This window comes from Stegodyphus dumicola, chromosome 4 (assembly GCF_044657685.1).
Source record: "Stegodyphus dumicola isolate Sdum_Otavi_A_Nest chromosome 4, ASM4465768v1".
NCBI classification, from domain to species: domain Eukaryota; kingdom Metazoa; phylum Arthropoda; class Arachnida; order Araneae; family Eresidae; genus Stegodyphus; species Stegodyphus dumicola.
In genome coordinates this window covers 154,877,080-154,893,094 of record NC_140771.1, presented here as the reverse complement: position 1 = coordinate 154,893,094, position 16,015 = coordinate 154,877,080, and the positions used below count along the sequence as shown (strand labels likewise).

The 16,015-nt window shown below is 33.8% G+C and overlaps 1 protein-coding gene and 1 long non-coding RNA gene across 8 annotated transcripts in view; one reads left to right on the top strand and one right to left on the bottom strand.

Moving 5' to 3' along the window:
• Positions 1-16,015, bottom strand: part of LOC118188521 (uncharacterized) — a 378,328-nt gene that overhangs the window by 81,244 nt on the left and 281,069 nt on the right. The window lies entirely within an intron of this gene.
• Positions 15,832-16,015, top strand: part of LOC146997727 (uncharacterized) — a 37,881-nt gene continuing 37,697 nt past the window's right edge. The window contains exon 1 of the long non-coding RNA XR_015040805.1: positions 15,832-15,968. This is a non-coding gene — a long non-coding RNA (uncharacterized LOC146997727). The remainder of the gene's footprint in view (positions 15,969-16,015) is intronic.

Genomic DNA, 16,015 nt, shown 5'->3' with positions numbered 1-16,015 from the left:
GCCTTGCCGTACGAAACCAAATGCTCCATGCAGTAGTCAGCTGGTAAATGAAGATCAGATGCATATAGAGCAGGGATGTGCGGTCAGAATAGGCAGGAGAGCCAAAAGAGGCTAGATAAATAAAACATTCAGTCTGATCTTTCGAACTCCAGCTTGAAGGATACTTAAACGATACCTTTGTTTCATGAAACGGGCGAATCTTTTAAACAATTTTTCGCCCTTAAAATTAAATTGTCTACTGAAGTATTACGTCGTATTACGTTGAGTTAAATAAAATAAGCAAGCTCAGTTCTGTCTTCGCAATAATTCCGAACATGAGCACAAATATTCATGACTGGTTTTGGATAGAAGATTCTCTTACGGAGTGTTTTGATTGAAAAGAATTTTTTTGAACTGTTCTGTTATTTCTTGAGATTATTCCATGTTTATGGCAGCATGAATCTACTTTATTATTATTGTATAATATATAAGTAATAGTTTACTAATTAATTAATTAAAATTTCACCATATCTATGTATCTTTCGTTAACGCCAAGTTATATACAATATTGTAAAAAAAGGGAGGAAGCTACAGCCTATTTCCTTTAATATTGATCCTAACTTCCAGTTGCAAAATTTTCAAAATTTCATTTTCTTTCATGAAAGCAATTACAGTAATGGGATAAGGTATCTTTTTAAACTTAAATTTTTAAGTGGTCCCAACAGAACAAGAAGTCTACAAGTAAAATATTATTCTTTTATAAGCTAAACACAAAAAAGTTCTATAACATACAAAATTCGCGGAGATATTAATGAAATTACTATCTTGGATCTCTTTTCATTATTTCTTACTAGCCGAAATCTATTTTATTATCCGACCTAATTTATGGAACAAATATAAAATAAAAACTGCTCATTTTGGCGATTAACGGATCCATACGTGTGAAACAGCATTTGTTATTAAACCTTTTGTTAATTCCATCAAAATACTTTTAATGCACACTTCTATGAACTTTGTGCGCGAAGTTTAAAATGTTTTATATTTAACACATTAAAGCATGCTAAATACACTCACGTCCATAAATTAAGGATAATGCAAAATCAGGCAAAGGAAGAGTTAGAAGCAAAACAAATTTGACTTATTTGTAAAGCTTATTTATTAAACAAAAGGTAAAGAGCAAAAAAAGATGCTATATGTTTGATATTATTAAAAAAATTAACGATTTTTTCTCCCTGGAGCAAATTACAAAAAAACCTATATACAAAAAACCAATATTACATGGTTGGTATGATTGTTAATAGATTATATGTCTCCCAGACGATGCAATACAGTCCGTACAACGCTTAGAGATGCTGAGTATCAAATTATCGATCTGATCTTGGGGGATATTACACCACTCAAAAAGCAATACTCTCCAAAGTTCCGGTAGACATGTAGGAGGAGGCTGACGGGCTGCAACTCGTCGGCCAAGCATGTCCCACACGTGCTCTACTGGATTCAAGTCCGGTGAGAATGCTGGCCAGTCCATACGGGTGATATCCTTCGATTGAAGGCATTCGCTTACCATGTTTGCACGGTGAGGACGGGCGTTGTCATCCATAAACACAAATTATGCGCCCATGGCGCCCCGAAACAAACGTACATGTTGTTCCACAATGACGTCCCGATAGATTTGGCTTGTCATGGTTCCAATTTGAACATGCAGGTCAGTTCTGGAACCCAGAATAATGCCACCCCAAACGAGCACTCCTGCACCACCGTAACGGTGTCGTTTAATGATGTTTTCTTGGTGGTAACGGGTACCTAGAGCTCTCCATATGAACGTCCGGCGAGAATCAGACTGCAAGCTAAACCTGGACTGGTCGGAAAACATCACACAAGCCCACTGTTGCGGTGTCCACAATGCATGCTTTCTACTCCAGGCTAACCGCAGGCGACAGTGAGTTGTAGTAAGTGGAACGCATCTGACAGGTCTACGAGCATATAGACCAATCTGCCCTAAGCGTCTGTACACGGTCTGCCTTGAAATTGTCGTACCAGTGGCTGAAGAGAGCTGACGAGACAGGTCTGAGGCTGTGCTCCGTCTGTTTCTTTTGGCAGCAACTGCCAAATACCGGTCCTCATTCGGCGTTGTAACTCTTGGGCGACCTGTGCTGTAACGTCTACTCACATTACCATCATCTTGGAATCGTTACCAAAGCCTGGAGACGACACTCTGGGCGATTCCAAGTTCGACTGATACTTCCAGTTGGATACGCCCACATTCTAGATGGTCGATAATTCTACCACGTTAAAAAATCATCCAAATGTGTCCTTTGTGTCATAACTATTCGGTTATTGCACTGAAATGCTTATAAAGCGCCTGCGAACAATTTTATTTCTTTGCCTGTATTCCTTATATATCACTCTCTTACACTCTCGTCATTGTGACGTACCATAGGTGTCATCTGGTTACTTCCTGAAATTTTCATATGATTCTTGAAGATATGTGTAGTGATTTTAAAGGTGATATATTTATTTTAGAGTTCGATTTCCGCGTGACTCCGAATTATCCTTAATTTATGGACATGAGTGTATTTCATTGACTACAGCTTTATGCCATAAAAAACTCATATAAACCACGCAAAATCATATACAAAATATATTTTTAGAAAACGCTCCAACCCATGGTTTTGAGTGTGCTTTTTGGAACACATTTTGCCTTAATTTGACAAACGTTGTAACTGGAAGTATATGTCTTTCATTGATATTTAGGGGAATACAAGTGCAATGCTCGTTATAGAACACGCTGCATACACTATCCAGTGTCACCTACGATTTCAAGATAATGCAGTGTTTTTTAGGGACAAAAATGTCTTCGTAAAATTTCTGGACCAGTACTTTATGTTATGTTACACTACCATATATTTATGATCTACGCGAATTCATTGGTTATCTACAGCGTGAAATAAAAAATCTTAAACTTATTTCCACACGGTTTCGGTTTGCAACAGTTTCTAGAGCGTTACCATTCGATGTGACGTAAGATCTTCAACTTACATTTCAGATATATAAGTTTGTAATTTAATTAAAATATTGAATGATTTAAAAATATAAACGCATTTAATACAAATGTTCATTTTATTTTCTTACCTTATGATTCACCTAATTCAGTTAATATTAAAATAAACTCTATTTATGACATATTCAGCTGTTAATTACGAAAGATTTATAGCATTACTGTAGCTAATAAAAGATATTTCTAATGCTTTGCATTGAAGAATCATCAATTTCTCTTCATAGTTTACTGTACTAGTATCTTTAATTCAGCCATATTTCAAAAAATTAACCGCGAAAATTCGACAAGATTCAACAAAACTGCAGAAGCGTCTATCTGAATTTTGCACAACTGTCTATCTACACAAAACTGCACAAGATTGAGATTCATTTCTGATGAACTCATGAACTAATTTTTGTGCACTATGCAGTTATTAAAGAAATTAGCACACAAAATTAGCTACAAAAAATGCTAAATTACAATGCATAAAAAGCTAAATTACAATGCCTAAAATCTGAGGTAAGTAATGATTGACTTTTACGAAAGTAGAACCATTTCAAACTTTATTTTACGTAACATAAATCGAAAATAAAGTCTGAGAAATTGCTACGGTTTCGTCTGCGAGAAACCACAGAAATTTCATCTATATTCCGCTGTACGCTATACGACTGCCGCCTCATTCTTTCGGCTTCATTCAGATGTGTCATAGTTGAAAACTAAGACGTAATAGGGTCGTTTATCAGCGGTATATTTCAGCAGCGTTAGTCCAAGAGTCAACTGTTCACCTGGCAGATGCAGAGTTCGTTATGGCTTCTAATTCAACAGGTACATCTACGAAAATATAATCATGATGTCCTAGAACCCATTAAAGTGCAGGTCCCAGGCAGATTTAAATCTTGAGCCAAAAAGCACAAACAGCAGAACACAGGAAAACAATAGCTATTTTCAGTATATTTTTGATTGTCTTATTATAAATACATTGCTGACAGTGGCAAAACATTTCATTTCTCTCTGTTCACTCTCACATTAGAGGCCATTATCTACTTTTCACCATTCTGCGTTGGTAACCATTCACTCGTCTTCCGCTTCCGCACCGCACTGTACCTTTTCATACTACTTGCACTTGCACTTGCACACACAAATGCAGCTATGATTTCATCATTGCAATGTAAACAATTAATCGCAAATTTGTGTACGTGTGGTTAGATAACCAAGTTTCTATTGTGACTTATATTGATCGAACATTTACATCTACACTCTCAACAATGCACTGCAGGACTCTTCGAGTTATAGCACAAAATGTGCGAATAATTCTCATATATTTTTGCAATAGTTATATGAAAAACAAAATAATTGTTAATTTATTTCTTAAAGAGAAGTTTTACAGCTGGCAAACACAGTGTACTGTAAAACGTTTAAAAGAGCATATTTTTCATAATTTTTAATGATGTACGCTTTTATATAATATCTACCGTAATTTTCATATATAAGCCGAGAATTTTTTGCTACACGTTTAAAGATCTCCCATGAACTGAAAATGATTTACAAATGATTCGAACACAATGAATAACTAAAAATATTAATAATTAATTGAACAATATTTTTTATTTTATTTAATCACTTAATTTAATTCATTAATCAAACTTCTCAGCATCCCTATCCGACTAAAAATTTCCAGCAATTCTCATAACTTACTCTTTGCCGCAATTAGGTCCCAGTAAATAGCACCGTGCTCAATTTCACCTTCAAAATCGTCTTCATAAGCTACGTAATCCATTAATTGGCCCCTTAATGTGATCACGGTTAATTTTAGCATTCGAATGTTGTTATTCAATTGCAGAGGTTCCGTCCTTTTGCATACGAAAACATGAAAAATTTATCGCTTACTATGATGAACAATTCGGTTAATATGATCAAAATATTATAGAATAAATTTTTTAAACTGAAGTAAAATCGCTAAGATGCATTATAAAAAATTATAAATTACAGAAATGTCACCAAGTACGAGATAAAGTCGCCAAACATCTTGGTTTTTATTTTGGTGGTCAAACATTTAAAATTAGGGGAGAAATAAAAAATCGCAGTTTCACATAGATTTTCAATAACTGTGTCGATTTTTAGGAGATCAGATACACGTCTGTCTTCTTTAGGAGTAAAAAAAGCTTCCAGATTCCCCCCCCCCTTAGAACATCTACTCCAAACTAAGGTGGCCGTTTTGCTTAACTTTAAATTTTACATTCGGAAGTTTTCTTCCAATGGGGGATGCCCTCCGAGTACTAAGATTAGTAGTACAGCACTGGGTCAAATAATTTCCATTCATAAACAAACTTTTGTACTTTCTTAATTAAAATTCTGTGAAAGTGCTTATTTATATACTTCTTGTTACCTTTAAGCAAAATTAGTTAAATTTCACTTATATTTTGAAGGATATCTTTTCTGATCGTTTAATATTATCAAAATACCCACCACTGGCCGGGCGATAAAGCAGCTAAACACTCGTAGTTGGATTCCGGGGTTCGAATCCTAGCAAACGGGCTGGCTGAATGGCATTTTCGTGGTTCTCTGCATATGTAACGTGTATACGAGCCAGTCTCCAAGAAGGCCTCCCTCACCTTGAGTATATAGCTTTCGAATGCTTTGCCGTAACATAATCACAAACATAGACAAACGTGATCATATTAAGCGGCACCTATTGTAATATCTTCAGTTCCGTCTATAGCATTGCTGATGCAATACTTTTTGAACGATTTGACACTCGTCGATATATATTTTAACTGGATGAGGATTTAATATTCACTTTCAGCTCGCCTGAAGGATGTAACTAAATTAGAAGACGAATTAGGTGATACATAGCTGGAGTTATAAGGAAATTTTAAATTCAGCTTATATTCGGGTTTCAGTTTTGGATGAATTTTTGTAGGAAAATCTTTACCTCTCGATTTATATTTGGAAATATATCCCAGATGCATTTCTGGTGGAATTGCCTTAAACTAAATTATGTTTGCTTATTTTAAATAATTTACTTACAGATCAGGAACGTACACGCTCTTTCATTTTTGTTTTCATCGAATTGCTATGAATTTTTTCGGCAACTTCGCAGAACTTTAATCTGTGTGATCATATTTAGAAATATTTTATAACTGATATTTAAACAAAAATAAGAATTGCATTGGAATAGTAATTCCCGAAAGACGAATAATATACTGTATCGGGGAAAATGAAATTATTCAAGCTAATGTCAAATTTTCATCCTGAAATATTAAAATGCATTATAAAAATATCCGAAGTCATGCCATCAGTATTTTCTCTCTGAGATGAGAATCTTTTTCATTTACGGAGTTATTTAGTTTCATTTTTCAAAATCTGACATGATGCAAAGTTATGTGTGGTTCGTTTTCAGTTCTAGAAAAAGATTTGGAAACCCCAACGGAAACTCCGAGGAGGCCTCACAGAAACTCGCAGCTGCGCTGAAACACTTCTTCCTCTCGACTTCCCTTTTCAAAGGATTCGGGGAGCGCGTGCAGTATAATGAATCATACAAACGTAACTGAAGTATATCATATGTGTCACTCGCGCTATAGATGAAGTTCACATATACTATATAAAGATTTCCTATTTATACATAACAGCTAATATTGCAAAATACGTAAACACCTTTACTTATTCTTCTCACCTTAGCTTGACTCTTGGTGTTGCGTCGTTCATACCAGTCTAATTTGTCAGTAATACAATTTTTTACACGTACAAAATATTCAAAATGTGTTGTTCTTCAACTCATATATATCATCGATATTCTCTGATATATGACACGCAAAAATTGGAAAAAAAAAAAAAAACTACAATGTTGTTGCTAAAAAGAGCATACTCAGTTCTACCTTATGAGTTTAAAATTAGTTTAATTGAAGTAAAATAATACGCCGAACAAATATCAATTTAGAAGTCAACAAAAATCAGCGTTATATTTGCAAATGTTCACAGGACTAGTTTCGATGGTTTTACCGAACCATTATCCTTAACTGCCAAAGCGCAAATGAACGAGATAAATACAGTGCTAAGATAAGATAAGAATGGATAGTTTAATTAAATTATAGGTTAAACTAGTTTAATTAAAATTAAAATTAGTTTACTTGATTAAGATAAGTCAACTCTCTGCGGGGAGGGATGCTTGTGGAGGACTTTTTTCAAGGAAATTGTATCTTATTCATGTTACAAATGGGGAGTTACAAAAAACATCTATGCAGCCAGCCTGAAAATACCAGATTTAACGGGAATATATTTATATAAAAATATTTAATGTAAATAATATGTTTTTTATTTTTGAGTCATATTTATTATTTGTACTTATGGAGAAGTTTTATTTTTTTTTAATAAATCGTGCCATTTTTGCTTTTATTACCTGTTAGCATTTCTTCGGTTTTAATTATCATTCGTTGGGGTTTATCCAGTTACTTTCTATTCAAGTAATTTAATCTTTGCTTTCCTTCATTTTGGCTTATGGAATGTTTTGTAGAAAAACTCTCTTTTCCGAAACCAAGCAAATTTTGTGTATATTTAATTACGTTTAAGCACTCGAGGGATATCTGCCCAAGGAGGATGCTTCGTAGAGGAAGGAAAACTAGTTCGTATACACAAAGCAAGTCTTGTGTACTTTTATTTAACGATGTTGCACATAATTTATTTCTATTTTTAACCGCTAAAACCAGTTTCATTGATTATTTAAAAAGAAGTCTTTAACCAAATGACTTTTTTAGGTTCTTGAGGTTGTACGGTACGACAAAATTTCGCTCTGTATAATACATCGCATTAGTCACACTGCTTTATATCGCATACTGTATTGCGCTGGTTATTTTTTAAACTGTAATAATAACCAGTATTTTTAGACTAGCATAAATTCGAAAAATTCACTTATAGTATCCAATCATTACTTATTTACACTCGTGAAAATGTTTGTAACAGATTTAAGAATAAATCGAAAAATTTTCATGTGCGCGAAAGAAATGATTGGAAGAATATTTCGACCTTATTTTTCCAGAGGAGCTTGGCATTCTCGAGGCATTTCATGTTACATCATACAAGAGATACTACTATTTACATATAATGCCACTAAACTTATGTATACGAAATTCTTAACAATATACACATTTAGCCAGTCTAAAAATAACTTTTCATAATAGTAATTGTTTTCCTCACGTACTAGTTACTTGTTACCCTACTCACTCATTGTTATATGATGAGTTGGTTATGTCTGCATGAAAATACGTGTAAATTAAAATTATTAACGGATTCCTACATTATACTTGTAATAATTATTTTCTTCATCCATAATTGAAATGTACATATACGTATGAATTTAAATTCCTATTTCATTTTTGTTCACTAATGTTTCGATTTCATGTATCTTCGCTTGTTATAATCGAATTCCATTGCACATAGAATTCCTCCTCCATCAAATCACTTTAAAACTCTATCGGTATAATTCTTGTTTACCGAGATAAAGCTTGTTTACACGAGAAAAACAAATAAAGAATGTGATCTCGCAAGCATTTCTAAACACAGCAGCGGTGATGATGATAAAGTGGATGTTGGGGGCACACAATTTCTCGATATCGGACCGAATTGTTGCAATCGCAAAAGCATTTCGAACTGCCGCTGGATGCTTACATCGGAATGGTATGTTCCGTTATCATTGAATGATACGATAACGGGGGAAATCGTTTAGGCTTTATCTATTTGCAGACTGCTCTTCACGCGACTCTCGCTAGAATAATAAATCAGTCAGCTAACCGAATTATTCGGCTAACAGGGAAGCTTACGATTCAAACAATGAAGGAAAAAAAAAAAAAAAAAAAAACAGAGCGTTCGATGCAAATCACCCTCCATATAAACCTGTACAATCCAATCCATAGTTCACTCACCTTCCTAAATTTTACAGTCAAATATATACCACGAAACATGATTTATGCGAATATTCCAGCTCTCAAAAACATAAGCCTTCATTTAAATACTGCTGGTCGCTCGAATTCTTCGCAGAAAAATTCAGGAAAACAACTGCACACATTTTTGGGAGATGCAAAAATTATTCTTGACGCCAGGAATCTTTTGAAAGATATTAAGGGCATATTTTGAGGAGCGATGGGTTCCTATTTCTCTCCTCGAAATGTGAAAAAATGACAATATTTTAGATCAAGATAAAAATTTTGAAAAAAGTGAACGGATAAGACTGATACCATAAATTTAGTTTACCAAGGAAACTTGAGGTTTTGTTCTGTAAAGAAAAGTAATCCACACAGATACGGCAGTAATTTAACGAATAATTCATTGGATAAAATTACGTAACTATGCCTACATAATTCTATCATGTATGCAACTTTATGCATACATACTTATGTTACATTTAAATAAGAAAGGAAGTTTGAAGACTAGAAAGAGTCGTTAAAAACATCTGAAGTTTCCTATCAAAATAGCAGAAACACCTTGTAATATGAGTTTAAAAGTAAATTTTAAATTATTTGGAAAAAACTTTCAAAACTACAGAAAAATTTGAAAAAACGAGTACAAGAATATTCTGTTAATCTTCTCTGTTTAAAGCTTCAAACAGAACTTGTCAAGGAATAAGTGCTTGAAGCCTCCAACGAAGTTGATTAACTAGATCATGCAAACATGTTTCGTCTGACAAATCTATTGAGACTTCAAACGGTATTAATCGAACTCAAATTTCTTTATAAATTTAAACTAACAAAAGTTTCATTAGATTTGTCCCTTTTCCCGACATGTTTGCATGTTCTAAAGCATTTAAAGTAATAAATAGTAAAAATTATAATAAAAGTACTACAGTAATACCTAAAACTGAAACAAAATTAAAAGTATATCCTAAAACAAGGTGGCCTAGTAAGGCTAATGAGCAAACGACAAGTAAAAGTAAAAGCATAAAAATATTCAAACAATTCCTCAGATATAATTTTCCTTCTATTACCAACCTAAATAATCTAGCAAATTAAATTAATTAAAAAATTATATTTAATTAAAATTTAAGTTTTTTAATTTATGATTTTAACCAATAAAATTAATATATTTTTTAACTATTTCAATAATTACACTATTAAAGCAGGGTTGTCCGATAACATTGTGTTTGAATAGCCGTTTAAAAGTTTTTCAAGTAACTGGTGGACCAAAGATTGAAATTTGACCATTAAAAATTATGAATGAGGGAAAATTAATAATAATAATATTATTAATGTTACAAAATGTACAATAATACTATATGTTACAAAATTTGCAATTTTTTTATTACAGTATATTCCACAACAAAAACAGCAAAAGCAGAATATTAGAAATGGGCTTACAGCTAGACGTAAGCAATTTGTGCAATAATATTCATGCCATATAAAATTATTTTTCTTGTTTTTTACTTTTCGCTGTCAGGCGCAACAGGGAGTTTATGTAAATTCTGAAATCACTTCTGCTGAAGTCTGAAAAAACTTCGGTAAGACATTGCACCATAGTCATCAAGGGAAACTAAATACAGATTTAATAAAGCAATTTTAAACATTCATCTTGTACACGGCTTATTGAATGCCTCCCGTAGTTATACCATTTCATCAAAACTTAAGCTCTCGAAATGAAACTTTCATTAATACCAGTTTATTACCGCCTATAAATCGGCTTATAGACCGACAATCAAAATTATTAAATGTTTTTATCATCTTATAAGGTTTATTTTAGCTAATACATTCTTTTATGTTACTTCTTTCCTGTAACTTACTTATTTTATCAGCGTTCGTCAGAATCCATTAGGTTGAGTTTAAAAAGCTATCCAATTTGTAGCTTAGAGATACAGCTATGGCAACGTATCAGACAATACATTATTTCCTCAGTCGTCCCCTCAGTGATTTTTAAAGTGACGTGTAACAGTAAAATTTTAGCTGGAGCAGTTGTTCAGCTGTTAAATTGCTGAATGATTTGAATTTTGCATAATTAAAATTAGAAACTGGGTTAAATACACAGAACAGAATTTTTCTGATGGCCACTTGATTGCTAATGTATACTATGTACGATAAAAATATCTAAAGCAAATTTTTGATTTTAATTGGCAACAGCCCCCTTTATCCTTCATTTTAATTTGGGTATTTTCCTTTTCTGTCCTAAAAGTAGTAACTATTTATAATATATCAGTCTAAACATATCAATCATTTCGGAATTAATCCCCATCATACGCCCTTACGTAACGCTACAATGCAGATACCTTTTATCCAGTCACTGAATAAATAAGATGTCATTTGAGAACTGAATATTTTTGACACCCTCCTACGTTTTTTCTGAATGCATCTACATTTTCCTGCATTGTTTACTTCCTGCTAGAATGTCATCGCTTACTCTCTCTGTCATCCATTGCATGTGTTAAAACGTATTAAACTTCCGAAACTATTGGGTGCAAATTGCGCCCATGATGATACGTGAATCAGAATATGTGTAAGACTTTTCCAGAAAAAAATTATGCGTTAAATCTACAGCTTCAAGTTCCATCTTCTACTGCGCAGCTGCGCATTCCATCTATAACAATCTCGTCATGATTATAAAGTAATTTGTATCCTCTCTCTGATTTCCTTCAATATCACATACATAAACTTTTGTTAAATAACTCCCAATTACGATATTTAGTTAAACGAAATTTTATTACTATCTATAGATAAATGAAAGTTATCCCATGGCATATTTTTTCAGTTTCTTTCGTAGTGAATTTGATATCTAGCAATACAATTAGAAAAATAAAATTGCAGTTGTTTAATTTTGTAAATTTTAATTTTATAACAATTATTAAATAATTGTCGTAGTTCTTTTTTAAAAATATCTTTTACATTTAAAAAGCTTGAAAAATTTTTAATTTTAAAAATTTTATTACGATTAACTTTATTATTATGACTTTTTTTTTAATTTTGTTAGATTTTTTTAAAATTATTTTACTAAGATTCACTTGTAAAAGTCTCACTTCTGTCTGAATTCATTCATTCATCTTGCACGTTACATGAGGATGAAATAAGGAAAACAAAATATTGCACCGAGTCCCTAAAATATCAGATTTTCTTTATTTTTCTTACCTTGAAGTTTCCAATTTGTCTCTTTATCGTCGGTGAGGGATGGATATTTTCGTTCTTGCGTAAACGTTGCAACTCTTTCTGGTGTATGCCGGAAGTAAAGCACCGCAGCCAAAAAGATACTAATTACTATTTTATGATTTTTACTTACTTTTAACTATGTATAAAACAGTAAAAACCATGTGTCTGTCCTATTGGGTGCTCTAATTTTATACCCCTTTTTTAATGTGAAAATTATTTCTTTAAGAATATTTCTTATCCTTTAATTGATGTTTTTCAGCGTATGTGATGATTTTGATTTTCAGTTTCCAAAACGTGTTGTACGTACAATGTTATATATCACACATTTAAAAAGAAAAGAAAAGAAGAGGAAAAAGAAGTTAAATTTCATTTATAGAACGCAGCAATAAATAAAACAAATTTACAAAAGGCGAAAAAGAATACTCAAACGCTTTTTCAGTAAAAAATAATTCTAGCACGAAACTAAACACTTCTGTCATTTTTGCATATAGAAACCGAAAAAAATATATTTCTAGTAGAGAAATCTATTTATGTGTTTTTACTTCTATGCATTATGCAGAATAACAGCATACTATTACTCCATACTCCATGTTACATAGGGTAAGGATCAGGGGCACATAAAGCTATCGCGAATTCTGGAAATTTCTAGATTTAGAGCTACCCCATCTCGGGATAAAATAAAAAATAAATATAAAACTATGATAGCGTGCTAAATTGGTCGCCGTTATCTCATTACAAATTCATAACTCTTGGATTTAGTTCTTTACCTAATGGCACAAAAGCGGGAAATTTTCATGTCCGGCCATTCCGACGATTTCACAGCGATGTCCTGTCTAAAAGATGCTGGCACTTTTATGCAGGTCGGGCTATTATGCAGGCTAACTATTCGTCAATGATGACTGAAGACTGATAGTACCGAATCTGAAATGACTGGAAATGATGATCACAGGAAAATGCCGAAGCCCTGTCTGGAAGACCTTGTCCAGTTATATGCCAATATTGTTCCAGTGTCGAAGAGAAATACGAGCTAGTTAATTCGGTCGCACATCAAGTTACAGCTTCAACATTTTCTGACTGAGAGCTATCGAGTGACGAAAAAGTCAGGAAAGACCAGTTAGAAGACTGCGAAATTAAATTCATAACTGACTCAACGGAGCCTTCAAATAGGAAATCTCCCTCGCAGAACATTTCGATCTATAGTCCTACGACAAAGCAATACAACAAACTGCGCTATCTGTGAGTCACTTCATATTCGAATCACGAGGAATTCTCCTCTCCTAAGTAATTTGCCATGATATACCAGAAAAAGATATGCCAACTTACACGGGATAAACACAGGATACGGCTTTCCAGCCGAGGAGCCTGAAGAAGTGCCCAGCACCTGAGCCTTCATATTCGAAATGGCGCTTTGTACCGGAAGTTCTAATCGGATGATGGAAAAGAAGTCCGATGGCAGTAAATACCTCCAAGATTTCGGATGTCCTTAGAACTACATAGCAGTCTGGCGGGATTGCACGTAATAAGTAAAAAAGGTGCTCTCGTGACGCAGCCTAAGACACCTAGCAAATAGCTTATCTGATGGCCAGACTAGTGGACTACATCAGTTCAAAACTACAAACGAGGGCAGCCAGCAGCCCAGCCATGTCGCAGCAAACAAAGTGGAATAAAATTAAAATGAAATCCCTATTTCTATTTCTACTGGCTCAAGAGAACCAAGTGCTCCGAGGAACAAAAAATGTAGTAATAAAGAAACTAAAGAAAAATGATATAGACCCCCCAATGGTGTCCGCCATATATTACCGTTGGTCATAGTAAAAATAAAGAAAAGAGAGAGAAAACAATATAATCAATCAAAGAACTCCGGTAATCGACTAATTTTTATCACCTAAAGTCGCTCAAAGATGGAGACCATTTGGCGACATTTTTAGCCCGATCCCTGCTTAATTGTAACTGGTCCGGTTCATATGTAACTACAAGTGTATCGGGCAATATTTAACTGTGTATGTTTTCCAGCAACTTCGAAAAATCGAAAGTACTGGAAATTTCTCTGCAGACAGGGAAAAACTATACAAGACCGGAGAGAGCATCATTTCTCAGTTTAATTCAGATTTGAGTTCAGAATTTAGCTCAGAGTGCTCAGTGTAAGGAGAGATCACTCTTCTAGCTTACGTACTGAGGCTTTGTATTTTCTCTTGTGTTTAACTTTTTAGTAGTTTGAGACGGTAACTACTGATACTGTTCAGTTATACGGAGAACAGATATATAAATACTTTTGTGAAAAGTTACAGAGCTGTAAAGTATTTGTTTTAGAAAAATAAATTTTACCAAGCTATCATCGGCTCTGTGTGCATTACGAACCCGTACGCACGTAACAATATAGTATTATTTATTGAAAACATTGAAAACATCCGTGTTGCAGGAATATCAGATTTTTCTTAAATTTCTCGACAACGAAGCCACAGAAATTAAAAGTAATTATTATTTAAGCATCGACTCTCTTTTCGACATTTTTGTACACGATGCTATTTCATTAATGAAGAATATAAAAAATATCAAGAGATTTCGTTTTACTGTTATGTAGTTCGAAAATTTTTATCTTGTTCCTAACTCTCAATCTGTTCCTGAGATTTTTTCGTTATGCATACCAAAAGAAATGTTGACGGCTGAAAGCGAAAAATCCAGCGTCAAAACGAAAGCGCACCCTAGCGACTAACAAAGAAAGAAGGAAGAAAGTCGTCTGACGAGTGATGTCCGTACATTCCTAGACAGTCCATTCGGCGCGATGCTTCCCTCGCTCTATTTTGGGAAATCTAAAGTTTCACCCTCAATCTCAGGTACCAGGTGCTCATTTTTAGGCACTAAGGATGGGGATCTCCATATTTTGGGGGTTCCTCAGAGTTATTTTCGCTTTTGTGCCACCCCCCTTCCATCACTACCTCCTCCGGCACTGTTTGACGCTTCCGGTATTGCAAGACAACATTGACATTAGATGGGGTTGTAATAGGGGCAAAATACTTTAAAAAAACTCGAATCCTGGAAGTATGTACGTTTTTTTTTAACAGCAACTGTAGTTTCTTCATATCATTTAGTGTATTATGAGAGTGACAAATTTAATGAAATACTATTAACAGGCCACGGTTTTAGAAAAGCAAAAAGTTTAATTTCTAAATATAACTCAAACTCTGGTGCGAAAGCTGAGTCACGAAGTGTACGAGACGTTGTGTGATTCATCGCTTTTGAACATTACCTCAGGATGTTTCCAGTAGTCATTAAAGAGTTTATGAATTTTCACAAATTCTTTTCCATGGTTCATAGAAAAAGGGTCTATTCAATTTTTCTAAAATTAATTCTAAGAATTTTTTAAGTTACGTTTCAAAAATTTTAATGCTGGGAAATTTTTTTTGGACCTTGCACTTTTAAGTTTTTTTTCGGGTTAAAATCTTCCACCAGTGAGAGACGAGAGAGAAGATGCTTACCTGAAGAAGCTTATCTTCTCGAAAGTAATTGTCTAATAACATATCTTCTGCATAGTTAGAATGGACGGCAATTTAGTCACCTGTTCAAGTACTTTAGAAATGAGGATTTTACCTAGCTAAAAGGCGGTAAAATGAATTACATTTCAATGAAATGATTACAGTGGACTCTCGATTATCCGGGTGCGGATTATCTGGTTTGCGGATTATCCGCGTGTGGCAGTGGCCACGTGCGTGATTATCCGTGCGTGGCACTCAATGCTGTGCGCGAGAATGTGTAAAAAACACACACGCGCAAATCTGAGCGCGAGAAAGACTTTTCGTAATGTAGAAATCGGAGATTTATCTAATTGTGAAAATGTTGAGGTAAGAACTTGAAGTTATGTTATTATTATTATTATTTTTTTAATTTT